The sequence below is a fragment of the Lepidochelys olivacea genome (genome assembly GCF_965140295.1).
Source record: "Lepidochelys olivacea isolate rLepOli2 genome assembly, chromosome: 7".
Classification (NCBI taxonomy): Eukaryota; Metazoa; Chordata; order Testudines; family Cheloniidae; genus Lepidochelys; species Lepidochelys olivacea.
Genome location: NC_140417.1, coordinates 46,412,388 through 46,428,501, shown reverse-complemented (window position 1 = coordinate 46,428,501; position 16,114 = coordinate 46,412,388). Strand labels below are relative to the sequence as shown.

The window sequence follows — 16,114 nt, the reverse complement described above, 5'->3', positions numbered from 1 at the left end:
AGTTTAAACAAACAAAGCTTAGTAGGAATATTACTGATTCAGATGATATGTAATTTTCTGTGAGACAAGTCAGCTAGGAGTTATTTTAGAGATATCAGAAAATCCAAGTTTTTTCTGATACTCAGATTGTAGTTGCTTCATTTTCAGGTCTCACTCATCTTCTGATTTTTGCAGTACAATGTAGTTTTGGGGAAAAAAGGATTTACTTAGGGGAACATGGTGCACTTTCAGTATATTTAAAGGAGGACTGCAGCCAATAAGACTAAAAAATGTAAACTCTAACAGAAAAATCCACAATACAGAAAATATGAATTATTTGCAGATTTAATAGGGTTTTCCATGTGTTCTACATCACAGTTAGGCACAATAAAAAACTCAAAGCCCAAGTGAAGAGGAAAGGGCTTGATGTGCCTATACGTCACCCTCATGCCCTCCCAATTCTTGACTAATGCAGAGGCCAGAGATGCCTCTGGCATAACAGACAGCCTTAAAGGGCTGCCTAAATTATGGCTCTCTGTTATTGCAGACCCACCTCCTCCAACAATTAAGCCCACCCCTACTGCAGGGCCTTTTGCTGCCTTTCACAAAGATTGTGCCAGGGTGAATTCTCTCCAGACCTGATCCTGGGCTCTGCCAGTCCTTTTCTGATGCCAATGCAGCATACTAGTGTCACAGAGGAGGAGAGAATCCATCCCCAAATTTGTGTTCCTCTAATTTAAGTACTCCTAAAACAGATTCAGCTAAAGGTGATCATAGAGGGGGCTGAAGGGAAAAACACATTTACTTCTTCCATTATTTGGCCCACTTGCAGTGACAGTAAAGACAAGGTGAAAAATTTGTTTACAACACCTCCCTCCCTTCTTTCCCTTCTTGCCTCTTCTTTGGTGGCAAAGTGGTAGAGAGGGAAATAAAAACAAAAGAGAGGGTCCCTTTAAAAAGAAAATTAGGAGGTGAAATGATAAGTATCTTCCTCCAAATCTCTCTTTGGTGAGCCTGTCTTCAGAGGAAACCTGGGAAAAATACCTGGGTATAGAGAGAATAAAATATTTTCCTCCACTTTATGAACATAAGAACGGCCATACTGGGTCAGACTAAAGGTCCATCTAGCCCAGTATCCTGTCTTCAGGTGCACCAGAGGGAATGAACAGACCAGAGAATCATCAAGTGATCCATCCCCATTGCCCATTTGCAAACAGAGACTAGTGACACCATCCCTGCCCATCGGGGCTAATAGCCACTGATGGCCCTATTCCCTATGAAATAATATCTAGGAGACAAAGGGCAAAGGGGTAGCTCCAGACCTGAGGTGGATAGAGTATTAATGGAAGCAACCTTTAGCTGGTTCCTTGCAAAGGAAGAGGCTTTTAACCTTGCCCTCAATATCCTTTTGGCTTCCAGTAGACAGGACACAACGGCAACAGACCCTAGCTAATTCCTTGCAGTTGCCCAGAAATCTGTTAATTTTACTCTGATGCTGCTTGATAAAGCTATGAGCAGACACAAAGACAACACTGTCTCATTCTACATTTGATTCACGTTCACGGGGCTACTCAACAGCACAGGGGCTGGCAACAATTTTTCAGTGAAAGATTAAATTCTGCAGAAATTAATTGGCTTAGGCCCCCACACTCTCAACATAAAGCTTCTCACTGACTACTGGTGAGTGGCCTTTGTCAGCATACACATGAGGACTCCTGAGGAAGAGAGGGAGGGTGGGCACTGCAGCTTGCTAAAGAAGTGAGTCAGGGTGGCTGTGGTATTCCCTCATTTCTTCCCAAAAACCCAACCCCACACTTTTTTTGGGGGGTGGAGATAGGGTGGGGGGGAGTTAAGACACAAAGGTTAATGAAACCCAAACTAAGTGGTTCACTTCATAAGCATAAGTATTCCTCAGGTAGAAAAAAGGTACATGTATTGCAAGAAAAGTTTCCAATACCGTAAGTGAACCACCACCACAATAATCAAGCCCCCAGTCTAGTGACTAGAGTTTAAGGACAGAAGAGACCATTACATCACCTAGTCTGAACTCCTGTATACCACAGGCCACTAAATTTCACTTAGTTACCCATATATTGAGCCCAACAACTAGAGTTTGCCTAAAGCATGTGTTCCAGAAATGCATTAAGTCTTGATCTGAAGACATGAAGAGACAAAGACACCACTACATACATCACTTAAGGTTTGGCTACACTTGGGAGTTACAGTGAAATAAAGGAGCCCCGGGTGCACTAGCTCACTACCTGTCCACACTGACAAGGCATATGGAGTGCCTTGACTCCGTGGCTACAGCGCTGCTGGTACTCCACCTCAGCAAGTGGAATAACATTTGCTGCACTCCCACTGGAGCACCGTGGAGCCAGTGTGAACGAGGTGTTGCATTACTGCATTCTGATCAGACCCTAAAGTCAAGGGGCCACTCTTCTCATTGTTTTTGAATCGCTGCAGGAATGCAGACATGACCTTTGAAAGCTCTATTTCTGACAGCCGGCTGCTTATCTGCTCCGAGACAAAGCAAGCCATTAGTGTGGAATGCTGTGAGAGAGAGAAAGAGAGAGGTGGGGGGGGAGCGAGGGGGGTCTACTGCTGTCTGAACTTACAAGACAGCATGCAGACATGCTCTCAGCCCCCCAAAAAACCCACTCTCTCTCTCCCCATATACACACAACACACTCCCTGTCACACTCCACCCACCCCCACTTGAAAAGCACATTGCAGTCACTTGCAGGCTGGGATAGTTGCCCACAATGCACCGCTCCAAATGCCACTACAAGTGCCGCAAACGTGGCCATGCCAGTGCGCTTGAAGCGGTCAGTGTGGACAGACTGCAGCGCTTTCCCTACTGCGCTCTCTGAAGGCTGGTTTAACTCAAAGCACTCTACAACTGCAAGTGTAGCCATGCCCTTAGTAATTTGTTCCAGTGATTAATCACCCTCACTGTTAAAAATTGTGCCTAATTTCTAATTTGAAATTGTCTGGCTTTAAACTTCCAGTCTTTGGTTCTTATGTCATCTCTTTCTCTGTTAGAATAAAGACCACATAGACACCCAGCATATTCTCCCCATGAAAGTACTTATAAACTGTAACCAAGTCACGTCTCAATTTTCTTTTTGATAAGTTAAACAAATTGAGCTCTTTTAGTCTCTCACTGCAAGGCATTTTTGTTCAGTCCTTTAATCATTTTTCTGGCTCTCTTCTGCACCCTTTCCAGTTTTTCCAACACCTTTTTAAAAATGTCAGCACCAGAACTGGACACAGTCTCATCAATTACATTATTTCCCTATTTCTATTCACCACTCCTGTTTCTATATTCAAGGATTACGTTAGCTCTTTTTGCCACAATATCAGCACTGGGAGCTCATGTTCACTTCCTTGTCCACCAAGATTCCTAAATCCTTTTCAAAGATGCTGCTTTCCAGGATCCAGTCCCCCAGCTTATAGGTATGGCCTGTACCCCTTGTTCCCAGATGTATAACTTTGCATTTGACTGTATTAATACATATTTTGTTTGGATCTTCCTCACTTACCAAGCAACCCAGATCATTCTCTAGGACTGCCCTATTTTCACCGTTCATCACTCCACCAATATTTGTGTCATCCACAAATTTTATCAGTGGTGATTTTATATTTACTTCCAGATCATTGATCAAAATGTTGAATAGCATCACACCTAGTATCAATCCTTGTGGAACCCCATAAAACACATCCCCATTCAATGACAATTCCTCACTGATAATTACTTTTTGAGACCTGTCAGTTAGCCAGTTCTTAATCCACTTAATGAGTGCTTTATTGATACTGTATAGTGCTAATTTTTTAATCCAAATGTTGCACAGTACAAAGTCTATTACATTTACACAGTTACCTTTAGCAACCAAATCTGTAATCTCATTGAATGAAGTCAGGTTTAACAAGACTTATTTTCCATAAAACCATGTTGACTGGCATTAATTATATTTCTATCCTTTAATTCTTTAACAATTGAATCTCATGTGAACCATTCAGTATTTTGCCTGAGACTGATGTCAGGCTAACCAGCCTTCAGATAGCTGGGTCACCCTGCTTACCCTTTTGGAATACCTACACAGTATTACTCTCCCAGTTCTCTGAAATTTCCAAAATATTCCAAGATATATTAAAAATTAACATCAGTGGCTAGAGAGTTCCTCAGCTAACTATTTTAGGACTCTTGGGTGCAAGTTATCTGGGCCTCCTGATTTTAATTGTTTAAAACCCTCCTTAGTTACTAATGGACTGGAAATGATGTCATCAGCCTCATGTGATATAGCACATCCTGCTTCTTTCCAAATACAGAAGAGAATTATGTATTCAACACTTTTGATTTTTATGCAGCATAACAACAATTTTATTATTTCCATCTGGTAATACCACTGCTAGGATTGCTCTGGTTTCTGATATACTGAAACTCCTCCTTACTGTCCTTCAACCTGCCTGTCATGGATTTTTTCCTGATGTCTTTAGCTTCCCTTACAAATTTTCTACGCTTCATAACTTCTAATTGATCTTGATTGCTATCTACCACCTCCTTTTTTCCCATTGGATAGATATTGCTCTTTATCTCTAATTGCTGCCTTCACTTCACCTCTGAACCAGTTTTTTGCCAAAAGTATCCTCTCTCTTGATTGTGTAATTGTGGCTTTTTGGCTATCTAATAAACTCTCTTTAAACAAATCCCAATTTTTATTTACATTTTTTCTGCCTAATTTCCTCCCCTCCCCTCCCCGCAATCATTTCACTCATATTTTCCTCTGCTTTGGTAAATTAGCTTTTTGAAGCACCAAGTACAGTATACTCCCATTTATCTGAAACCCTATTATCCGAACCGTCACATTATTCCTTGTCCCACAACAGGAGATACATGCTGCAGAGGGCAAAGGAGGGATTTGGATAATAAGGAGGTACAACAAATAGAGCTCTCTCCCAGCCAGGACTGTGAGGCGGAGGACAAGCCCCTGACTGTGGGAGAGGCCACCCTGCTGCTGAATGGTTCCTGTGGCAGCACAGGGAGCCCTCTGCAGCCCTGTTATGCAGGGAGGGAACTGCAGAGGGCTCCTGCACTGCCACTGAGTCACAGACACATGATCCCTGCAGATGGAAGATGGAAGGAAGGCTACAGTCCTGGCAGGGCAGAACTGAGTCCTGGCCAGGGGTCTCTGCTCTGACTGCAGCCTCCTCCTGCCACACCTTGCACCTGTAGGGACTGGTTTCAGAGTAGCAGCCGTGTTAGTCTGTATTCGCAAAAAGAAAAGGAGTACTTGTGGCACCTTAGAGACTAACAAATTTATTTGAGCATAAGCTTTCGTGAGCTATAGCTCAGTTCATCGGATGCATTCTTCTTTTAAGAACTGAATGCTTTTTCATTGTTCTTAAGATCCAAGGGTGTGGGTCTGTGGTCACCTATGCAAATTGGTGAGGATTTTTATCAAACCTTCCCCAGAAAAAAAGGGGGTAAGATTTGGGAGGAGTCTGGGGGGAAAGACGTTTCCAAACAAACTCTTTCTCAGTAACCGGTGTTAGACGTTTGGTGGTGGCAGCGAAAGTCCAAGGGCAAAAGGTAAAATAGTTTGTACCTTGGGGAAGTTTTAACCTAAGCTGGTAAAAGTAAGCTTAGGAGGTTTTCATGCAGGTCCCCACATCTGTACCCTAGCGTTCAGAGTGGGGAAGGAACACGGGCCCTACAGCAGCACAGGGACCACTCTGCAGCCCTGTCATGCCAGTGGGTGGAGCAAAGAAAAGACCCCTGTCCAGGACTGTGAGGAGGAGAACAAGTCCCCACCCAGCTGCTGAATAGCTCTCACTCTCTCAATTACATGAACTCCTGGTTATCCGAATAAAATCTGCTTCCCCCATGCTATTCGGATAATCAGGAGTATACTGTATATACACATTACTTGTTGGAACTGTCTTATGTTTGCCCATACTGAATGTAATCAGGTAACCACCAACATCCAATACAGTGATTAATTCATTTTTATCCATCAGAAAGAGGTCCAAAATAGAGTTACTGTATGTTGGGTGCAATACTTTGTGTGTCAGAAAATCATCTATAATTTTTTAGACGTCTAACAACGTTTTACTATTGGCTGCACAAGACCACCAGCAAGTGTTTCCCAAATTGAAGTTCCCCATAAGAACACAACATTTCTTCCCACACAAAACAGACAGGTGCTTAAAGAGAAATTCATCCTGTTCTCTGGTTTGATTCAGTGGTCTGTAACAGACTGACACTAGTCATGCCTCCTGGCCTTTGTTAGATAGCCCATATGGGCTGATCCAGCTCCCACTCATGGCTGTGGAAAGCTGGATAAGACCCTGCTATACCAACCCATTTTTACCAACTTAATCACATTTTCAGCAGGTAGTCTATTTCAGCGTATACTAAACCAGTGCAAATGCACTAGCAACATGCTTACTTGATGCCAAGATGCTGGTCTGGATTACAGGTCTTTTTACAAAAATTGATAAAATTCTGATTTTAACTGTCCCACCTTCTGTCACATCACTTGCACTATTTCTCACTATTCTGATGGACTGTGCCAATCTTCACAAACTGAGATTTTGGGTAGAAACCTGGATCTTTGATTTTAAATGCCAGAAGAAAAAGGAACAAACTCAGGATGATGTTACATCAGCCACGTTTCGCCTCTTCTATACTGCATTTAAACTTGACCTTTCTATGTATTTGGGATCAGTCATACTGGCTAAGAAATGGAAGGGTTCTGTAGATTATATGAATGTATTCTGTTCTTGTGTAGTTCCAGTTCTTTATTAGATCAAGCAAGATTTTCACAGAGATTGTGACTGTAGCATTTTTTGCTTGCAATCTGCCAAATTATTACAAAACCTCCTTCAATTTCTTTTATAAATTTAGTACCTCCCTTGTTATGTAAAGCGTGTACTATGTTTTGTGTCTTATGTTCTGATCAAAGTTCTCCTCATATTCAGTGCAAGTTTCAATATACTTTAGTATTTGGATGCAGTTGTAGAAATTTGGGGCTTTTCTACACTTTGCTCCTTTAACTCTGCATAATTAAAGCAACAACAACAAAAAATCCCAGAATAGATGCAATTATACTGGTAATTGTATCTTATTTCCATTTAGGAAATGAAATAAGCCATAATTGTGTTTACACTAGGGCTTTTACCAGCATAGTCATGTGAGCAAAGAAAAGAATCACACCCCTTACCAACAGTTATGCCACTAGAACTTTTTACATTTAGACCAGGCCACAATCTTCCTCTGAGTTCCATTAAGCGTTATTGTGAACTACGGGCATCAGTTCTTCTATTTTCAACCAATCAAGAAATTGATGCTAACCGCAGAAGAAATTTTGAACTTCCATCACATGTTTTAGGACTGCAGTAGATGTTCCTTTTTTCCCCCTCATCAAATTTTAAATACTGTACTGAACACATAAAATTTAGAATGACTACTCCTAAGATATACTCCCATAGCTTCATATCTGAGCAAGTGGCGAAGACCTTTCTGTCATAATTTTCTCTACATTCTTGAGGGCATCTTCTGCCATTTGCACACAATTATTCAGCAATTTAAGTAGAACACACATTCCCTCCATGGATGCTTGCCACCATTACATAGTCCTCTCTCATGTTTCACCAACCATCTTCCATCAATATCAATGTTGATTCTTCTGGTTCTTCCTTTACCTTTTCCTCTATTTCTTCACTTGCAGCACATAGTGGTGGATGTGCAGGTTAAGTCTATGACAAAAGTACATATCCAAGACAAAATGCTTCAATCACTTCTATGTATTGCTCATTTTGGAAAACAAGGAAGGTGACATTATTAATATAAAAAGATGCAACTTTCTTATCAAGTTCATTTATTTAAATGGCATTATTGCCAATTAATCTTTGACATTTTGAGGCATCAGAGTCACACAGAGACTGGTCCTGAAGTTGATACTCAATAGTTGCTAGAAGATCCTAAGCAGGATTTGAATTATCACAGCAACACTGCAATGACACCAAAGGCACTGAATATGTCTCACTTGCAGTATTAAACTCATCAATGTTCTGCTCTTCCACTTCAATAGACAAAATTGCATTCAATGACACATTTGATCTGGAAGCGTTTAAAGAAACCAATTTCTGCACTTTCTGAGATAAGCACAAATCCATTCTAATTTTCTGCTTAATAATCCTTGATAATGTTTAGTTTACTTTAGAAAATGTTTCTGTTTTCATTATTTCAGTGCATTCAATTGCTTGTTTCCTGATGTTTCCTTCAACTTACTGAATCAAATAGATTCATTCAACAAAGTTTAGTAACCAGTAAATTTTAACTGCCTGTACACAGTACTGATCAACAGCTTTTATACTTACTAGTTAGGATGAGAAAGCACTACCTGAAATATGTATAGATGGGATTATTTCAATACACTCCCCACCTCAGTACCTTAATTAAATATTTTTTAGAAAATGTTACATGCACAAAATATGCAAACTTATTTCTAAACCAAGTCTCAAAATATCAAAGGTGTTTCTCCTCTTTGAGGATTAAATCTATGGCAAACTTCAAGTTTTTAAAAAATTAAACCCTTTTTTGTTAGTTGAGTACAAAATAGAGCATCTGAAACATTTCTTAACTCAAGAATACCCAAAAGTAATTTTATTAAGTTTTCTACACAGAATTCACATTTAGAATTATCATAGAAAATTTCCCTGCAGAATTATTTCCCAAAAAGTTATAAACTCCTAAAAGTAGCAGAATTAAAACTACAGCATAACTTAACTGCATGATTAGAAAGAAATGCATTATAATGTCTTTGATCTGCCACCTATAAATGTTATTTAACAATATTTACATGTTTAACTTCTGGATTTATAAAGTTTTGCTAAGTTTGGTTCCTGGCAACACAACATCTGTGGTCAATAAACTTTTTGTTTTTAAATTTCAGCTCAAATCCTGTAAGAATACTCATTTCAACACCACTCCTCCCTTACCCTAGTGACCCAGTCAGATTTAGAATAGTAGGTATTTGAAAACAAAGAGTATTTGGAGGCACTCAAAACAACATAGAGCAAGACAGAGAGACGTGCAGGATACGGCACCTAACCAATGAGAATACAGGTGAAATGATGGCATAACAATGAGGAAGGGGCAGACAATCATTTGTAGGAAATACTGGTGAAACATGATACACTCACCCACCCACCATAATAAATATTTTATATGTATATAGAATCCCAAAGGATCCTACAGTGCATTCAAACTCACCACTAAGATGCAGCTACATCTGGGATAGAACAGAGCCTTTTTTTAAAAGCACACCACCTACATTAATTCCAATTCTGCAGTTACTCGTTGGAGTCTGTTTTTGAAGTTTTTTTGCTGAAGAATTGCCACTTTTAAGTCTGTTATTGAGTGTCCAGGAAGATTGAAGTGTTCTCCTACTGGTTGAACTGGAATTAATTTGCAAACTGGACACCATCAAATTAGGCCTGAATAAAGACTGGGAGTAGATGGGTCACTACAAAAACTAATTTTCCCCTGCTGATACTCACACCTTCTTGTTAACTGTTTGAAATGGGCCACCTTGATTACATTTGTCCTTACATTTGATTACATTTGTCCTTACATTTGATTACATTTGTCCTTACCCATAACTATTTCACATTTGGGGACAATGTATACCTTCAAATCAGCGGCACTGCTATGGGTACCCGCATGGCCCCATAGTATGCCAACATTTTTATGGCTGATTTAGAACAACGCTTCCTCAGCTCTCGTCCCCTAAAGCCCCTACTCTACTTGCGCTATATTGATGACATCTTCATCATCTAGACCCATGGAAAAGAAGCCCTTGAGGAATTCCACCATGATTTCAACAATTTCCATCCCACCACCAACCTCAGCCTGGTCCAGTCCACACAAGAGATCCACTTCCTGGACACTACAGTGCTAATAAACAATGGTCACATAAACACCACCCTATACCGGAAACCTACTGACCGCTATTCCTACCTGCATGCCTCCAGCTTTCACCCTGACCACACCACACGATCCATCGTCTACAGCCAAGCTCTGCGATACAACCGCATTTGCTCCAACCCCTCAGACAGAGACAAACACCTACAAGATCTCTGTCAAGCTTTCTTACAACTACAATACCCACCTGCAGAAGTAAAGAAACAGATTGATAGAGCCAGAAGAGTTCCCAGAAGTTACCTACTACAGGACAGGCCTAACAAAGAAAATAACAGAACGCCACTAGCCGTCACCTTCAGCTCCCAACTAAAACCCCTCCAACGCATTATTAAGGATCTACAACCTATCCTAAAGGATGACCCAGCACTCTCACAAATCTTGGGAGACAGGCCAGTCCTTGCCTACAGACAGCCCCGCAACCTGAAGCAAATACTCACCAACAACCACATACCACACAACAGAACCACTAACCCAGGAACTTATCCTTGCAACAAAGCCCGTTGCCAACTGTGTCCACATATCTATTCAGGGGACACCATCACAGGGCCTAATAACATCAGCCACACTATCAGAGGCTCGTTCACCTGCACATCCACCAATGTGATATATGCCATCATGTGCCAGCAATGCCCCTCTGCCATGTACATTGGTCAAACTGGGCAGTCTCTACGTAAAAGAATAAATGGACACAAATCAGACATCAAGAATTATAACATTCAAAAACCAGTCGGAGAACACTTCAATCTCTCTGGTCACGCGATTACAGACATGAAAGTTGCGATATTACAACAAAAAAACTTCAAATCCAGACTCCAGCGAGAAACTGCTGAATTGGAATTCATTTGCAAATTGGATACTATTACTTTAGGCTTAAATAGAGACTGGGAGTGGCTAAGTCATTATGCAAGGTAGCCTGTTTCCTCTTGCTTTTTCCTACCCCCCCTCCCCCCAGATGTTCTGGTTTAACTTGGATTTAAACTTGGAGAGTGGTCAGTTTGGATGAGCTATTACCAGCAGGAGAGTGAGTTTGTGTGTGTATGGGGGTGGGGGGGGATGTGAGAAAACCTGGATTTGTGCAGGAAATAGCCCAACTTGTTTGTCATGCACATTGTGTAAAGAGTTGTCACTTTGGATGGGCTATCACCAGCAGGAGAGTGAATTTGTGTGGGGGGGTGGAGGGTGAGAAAACCTGGATTTGTGCTGGAAATGGCCCACCTGATGATCACTTTAGATAAGCTATTACCAGCAAGACAGTGGGGTGGGAAGAGGTATTGTTTCATATTCTCTGTGTATATATAAAGTCTGCTGCAGTTTCCACGGTATGCAGCCGATGAAGTGAGCTGTAGCTCACGAAAGCTCATGCTCAAATAAATTGGTTAGTCTCTAAGGTGCCACAAGTACTCCTTTTCTTTTTGCGAATACAGACTAACACGGCTGTTACTCTGAAACTTGGCCTCATTAGCACTACAAAGGTGATTTCCACCCCTTCTTGTCAACTGTTGAGAATAGCCCACTTCCACCTTAATTGAACTGGCTCATTAGCACTGACCCCTCTGCACTTGGTAAGGCAACTCCCATTTTTTCATATGTTGTGTATGTATACCTCTCTACTGTATTTTCCACTGCATGCATCTGATGAAGTGGGTTTTAGCCCATGAAAGCTTATGCCCAAATAAATTTGTTAGTCTTTAAGGTGCCACAAGGACTCCTCGTTGGTTTTGCTGATACAGACTAACACAGCTACAGCTCTGAAAGAAGTTACCCAGTAACTCAGGTTGGAGTCTGGCCAGTACACAATGGCTAAATAATCATATGCTTCATTGAAAAGGTTATCGGATCTTTAAAGACAAGTGGCTCAGTGATTACTGGTGGCACCTCCACCAACAGAACTGGGATATTGGTTCAGTGCTGACTCACACCACATACTGAATCACCAACACCTCTTCTTATAGGAGCACCTGGGTTCTTGATGGACCTCCCATTCAAAAAGCTGGGGCCAATAAGGTCAGTACTACTGTTTTCAAAAATTATAGCTTTACTTCTGGGGAAGGTACTTTCAAATTACTGGACATAGGCGCATCCCAGTGAATAAGCACATTCTCTGGATATTTCTAATAGGACTACCAACAGCTGAATAGTTATCACCATTGCATTTGGTTAACGATTAACCACTTAAGATTAAGAGGGGGAAAGTGACATTCTGCCCCTTTTCACTGAGGAGTCTTGACAAGGTAAACCCCTGCTGGCTTGGTGAGTCTGCAGTCAAGATAACTTAAACAATAGCACCAAGAGAGATGTAAACTTTTTTAAAAACAAAAACGTAAATTCTAATAAATTCTGTATAAATCCATGGGAAGACATATGAATGAAATATACAAGTGTCTCACCAATGTGAGCTTCTACTATCTTACATCACAAATAAGAGGCATCAGTGAAAATCAGCTGTACATTACTCAACAAATAAGAAATTATGGATTGGTGAAGAGGAAAATCAAATGAAAAAGTTACAGCACCACAGAATAATGAACAGCCCCCACAACCCATCCACAAATATCACAAAAGGTCCCCACAGTCCATCCACCAATATCACATCAAAACACTGGAAACCCAAATTGTCGTTTTAAATATCTGTTTACTAATACTATTGAATGTGACTAAACAATGACATTTAAATTATAAAAATGTTTTACATATAGGAATTGCCAGACTGAATCAGACCCAAGATCCATCGAGGCAGGTATCCGGCCTCTGACAGCAATCAGTACCAGATGCTTCAAAGGAAGATGTAAGAACCAAACAGTAGGCAAATATGGGATTAGCTGCTCCCCACACACACACACCTTAGATCTCATCCTGATCACTAATAGTTAGAGATTAGCATAAACCTTGAACCATGAGGTTTAATATCCCTCCCAGAGTCATAATTAATAATAATAATAATAATAATAATGGATATCCTTGTTATCCATCCTAGCACTTTTTGAATCTTAGTACATTTTTGGTCTCAGCTCCTTGTGGCAATGAGTTCCACAGTCAAATTACATGTTCTGTGTAAAAGCATTTCCTTTTTTCAATTTTGAATTTGCCACCCTTTAATTTCATTGAATGCCCCTTGTTCCTGTGTTATGAGACAAGGAGAACAAGGGAGCACAAATAATTTCTTACATGCAGATCGGTTTTCTGTCTGAAGAGCAAGACAGTGTATTCTGTCACATTATCTAAGGGTGAACAGAGAGTAATCTCCTTGGGACTGTCCCTGTTCAGTTAGGAGCAGGAACCTGATTTTCAAGCTGTTACCTTCCCTGCCTCCAATGTGCACCTCACCCCGTCTCCAGCCTACTGGTCCAAATTAAAAGTTCTACTTCCTCTGCTTCCACTTCAGTCGGATCGTCCGCAGCTTCTGCTTAACTCAGCAGGGCTTCAACCCACTGCTGGGCTACCAGACCCTCTTCCTGCGGGGGGTTCCAGCCCGGTGCACGGCTCTTCACTCCCCGGGAAGCCGGTTTCTTCCCTCCTCCAGTATAATCCCAAGGGGCATAATTCACGTTGCCAAGGGCTAGGCTGCCCCTACTTGTGCCCCGCCTCCCCCCCTTGGACAGCGACACACAACAGGCTCCAGTGTCTCCAGGTATTTGTCAGCCCCCAGCCTGCTCCACTACTGATGGCGCGCGTAAGGCTTGGCCCCCACCTCCCCGGGGTGGGCGCGGCCTGGGCCTCTCCGGGAGCCTCTCCCCCAGGGCCCTGCTCCCCCAGCGCCTCCATTGTGGCACGTCCCCCGCCCCGTGCCTTCAGCGGCGGCCCGGCGCTCACCTCCCCGGCGGGGCTGCGGGCCGGGCCGCGGGGCTCGGCGACTCCTCCCGCTGCAGGTAGCGTGCCGGCCCCGGGAGCGGCTCGGCTCGGTTCAGCCCGCCCGCGCCTCCTCGCTCCGGCCTCGGCTCCGCGCTCGGGCTCCGCTCGGGGTCCGCCTCGGTAAGCGTCCCCCCGGCCAGCGCAGCGAGAGGATCCCCCGGGCGGCAACAGGCGCCTCCGCAGCAAAGGTTCCGCGGGGAGGAGAAAGGTTCCCACATCCCAGGGGGCAGGAGAGTTAGCAGCAGGGCCGCGGGGAGGTAGCAGAAACCCCCTGGAGGTTTCTGGGCCTGGTGTCTCAGCGGGGTCCAGCTGAGACTCCTGCCCCGCTCCAGTCCCACAGCCCTTCTCATGGCTGCACCCAAACTTTGCCACAGAAGGGCTGGGTGTCAATCAGGCCTGGAACCAGATGCCATCCCCCACTATGCAGATAAACATCCGTCCCCCACCTTGGACCCACACAGGCCAAATACTCTGATCTCCCTTGGTTGTTTATTAGGAAGTGCTGACTCCTTAAGTTCACGTTGGACTACAAGTGCCTGTTGCTCAGATCTGGCCTGACGCTGCAGGTTCTGAGACAGCAACTGGCTGCATGTGAGAATTTGACAGGCCTCACGTGCCCAGGTAGTGTCGCATTTTGAATATCCCTGCTCTGTGAAAACAAGTGACCCCATCACATTAGTGCTGGTTCCACAGCCCTGAAGAAGCACTTGACCCCACCACTCAGCTATCATTAGGCGTTAAGTCAACCCCTACAATTACTGAAAGGCAAGACAGAAAGGAAACACGCTGCCACTATTCATAACCGATGTCCATTAAGTGCAGAACTGAGCATAGGCAACTGTAAAATACAACACTTTAATTCCATCTAGGGGCTGGACCTGGTAATGTCAGACTGCTTATTTCTAGCATTACCAATGTTGCATTACATGGCTCCCGTGAACTACTGTGGCTTAGGTGTCCACTGTCCTCAGTTCTCTGAAGTACAGAGCCCCATTGATGTCGCATCCCAGAATTGAGGTTGTCTAGTAAGTAAGTAAGTATTGCATTTGCACTGAACCATTGATAAGACTTTATTGTGTTGCTATGGAGTGTGATTGTAGCAAACAGCCAGGTAGTCCTATTATTTAATGAACACCTACTATGTGCCTGTCCCTGTAAAAAATAAACTGGGCCCAAGCTGGAAATCCGAGTAAGCCCACTAGGTTTACTATGGGCCATATTATATAAACTATGCAGTGGGACTGTCTAGTTTGTATCTTTTACAGTACTAATCTAGGCTTCCACTAAAAGGAAAAAAATAGCAAAATGAACTGCTTGTTCTGGAAATCAAGTTGGCGGCCCCTCCAATATCAATGTATCTCAACCTCTTCTTCCTTTACAGAGGTCACATACATTCCAGAGATGCAGGAGCCAAAGAAGGAGGAAAAGCAGCCTAAGTACAAGGGTCCTCAGACCACAGAAGGGCAGACACAAGAGTGCCTCATAATAGAAATAGTATGTCCCACGAGGCTCTTCAAAAGAATGAATGAGCGGTATTACAAAGAGGCTTTACCCTCTTCCCTGCTAAACACACACAAATCAGAAACAGACCTGTCAAGGATTTATCTCCCATTTTACAGAAATAAGATAGACCCAACACAAAGATGGATTATGGCCCCTCCCCCCTGCACAATGAGATGCAGAGTGGAGCAGTAAGTTAAATGAGACAGGAAAGCCCCAAACAGAAAGGATGGTGAGGAGCTATTACCTTCACAGTGGAAAAACAATATCACATTTTGTACATTTGTTCCACATTCAGTCCTACACTGGCAGATTACTGTATTATGAAGTATGGCCCAGTGGAGGGGTGGCTTTTTCAGGGGGCCATTCTTTTGAAGCATACAGAGATAGGGACAATACACTGATTTCTGTAAAGCCACCTACGGACTGCAGGTAACACTGCAAGGCTATATCCATCATTACTCTCTAAAAATACAGAAAAGGTGGAAAGTGACTGCCCTGTCAGGCTTTCTCCCTACTCACAGCTGCCGAAGCAATATCTTACAGAGTGCTTCATCATAGTCTGATGACAGCAATAGTTGGGAAAGATCTTCCAGAAACAAAGTGTGGGGTTAAGAGAAGAAGGAATCACTGCTTATTTGCTAGTTGTTGTTCAGCCTTTACAGGCAAAAATATAAGGAACAAAACCTGGGACCTGGCAGTGACTACTATAAGGTTGCATACCATTTTCCATTCTAAGCTCCTGTTTTTGCTTGCTCCTGACCTTCACCTTGGGAAGGATGCACTACATGTGCA

At 42.8% G+C, this 16,114-nt stretch overlaps 1 protein-coding gene across 1 annotated transcript in view; it reads right to left on the bottom strand.

Annotated features, from left to right (window-relative positions):
• Positions 1-13,922, bottom strand: part of RAD54L2 (RAD54 like 2) — an 88,581-nt gene extending 74,659 nt beyond the window's left edge. The window contains exon 1 of the mRNA XM_084634275.1: positions 13,781-13,922. The gene's annotated coding sequence lies outside the window, so the exon portion shown is untranslated. The remainder of the gene's footprint in view (positions 1-13,780) is intronic.
• Positions 13,923-16,114: the final 2,192 nt, after the last annotated feature.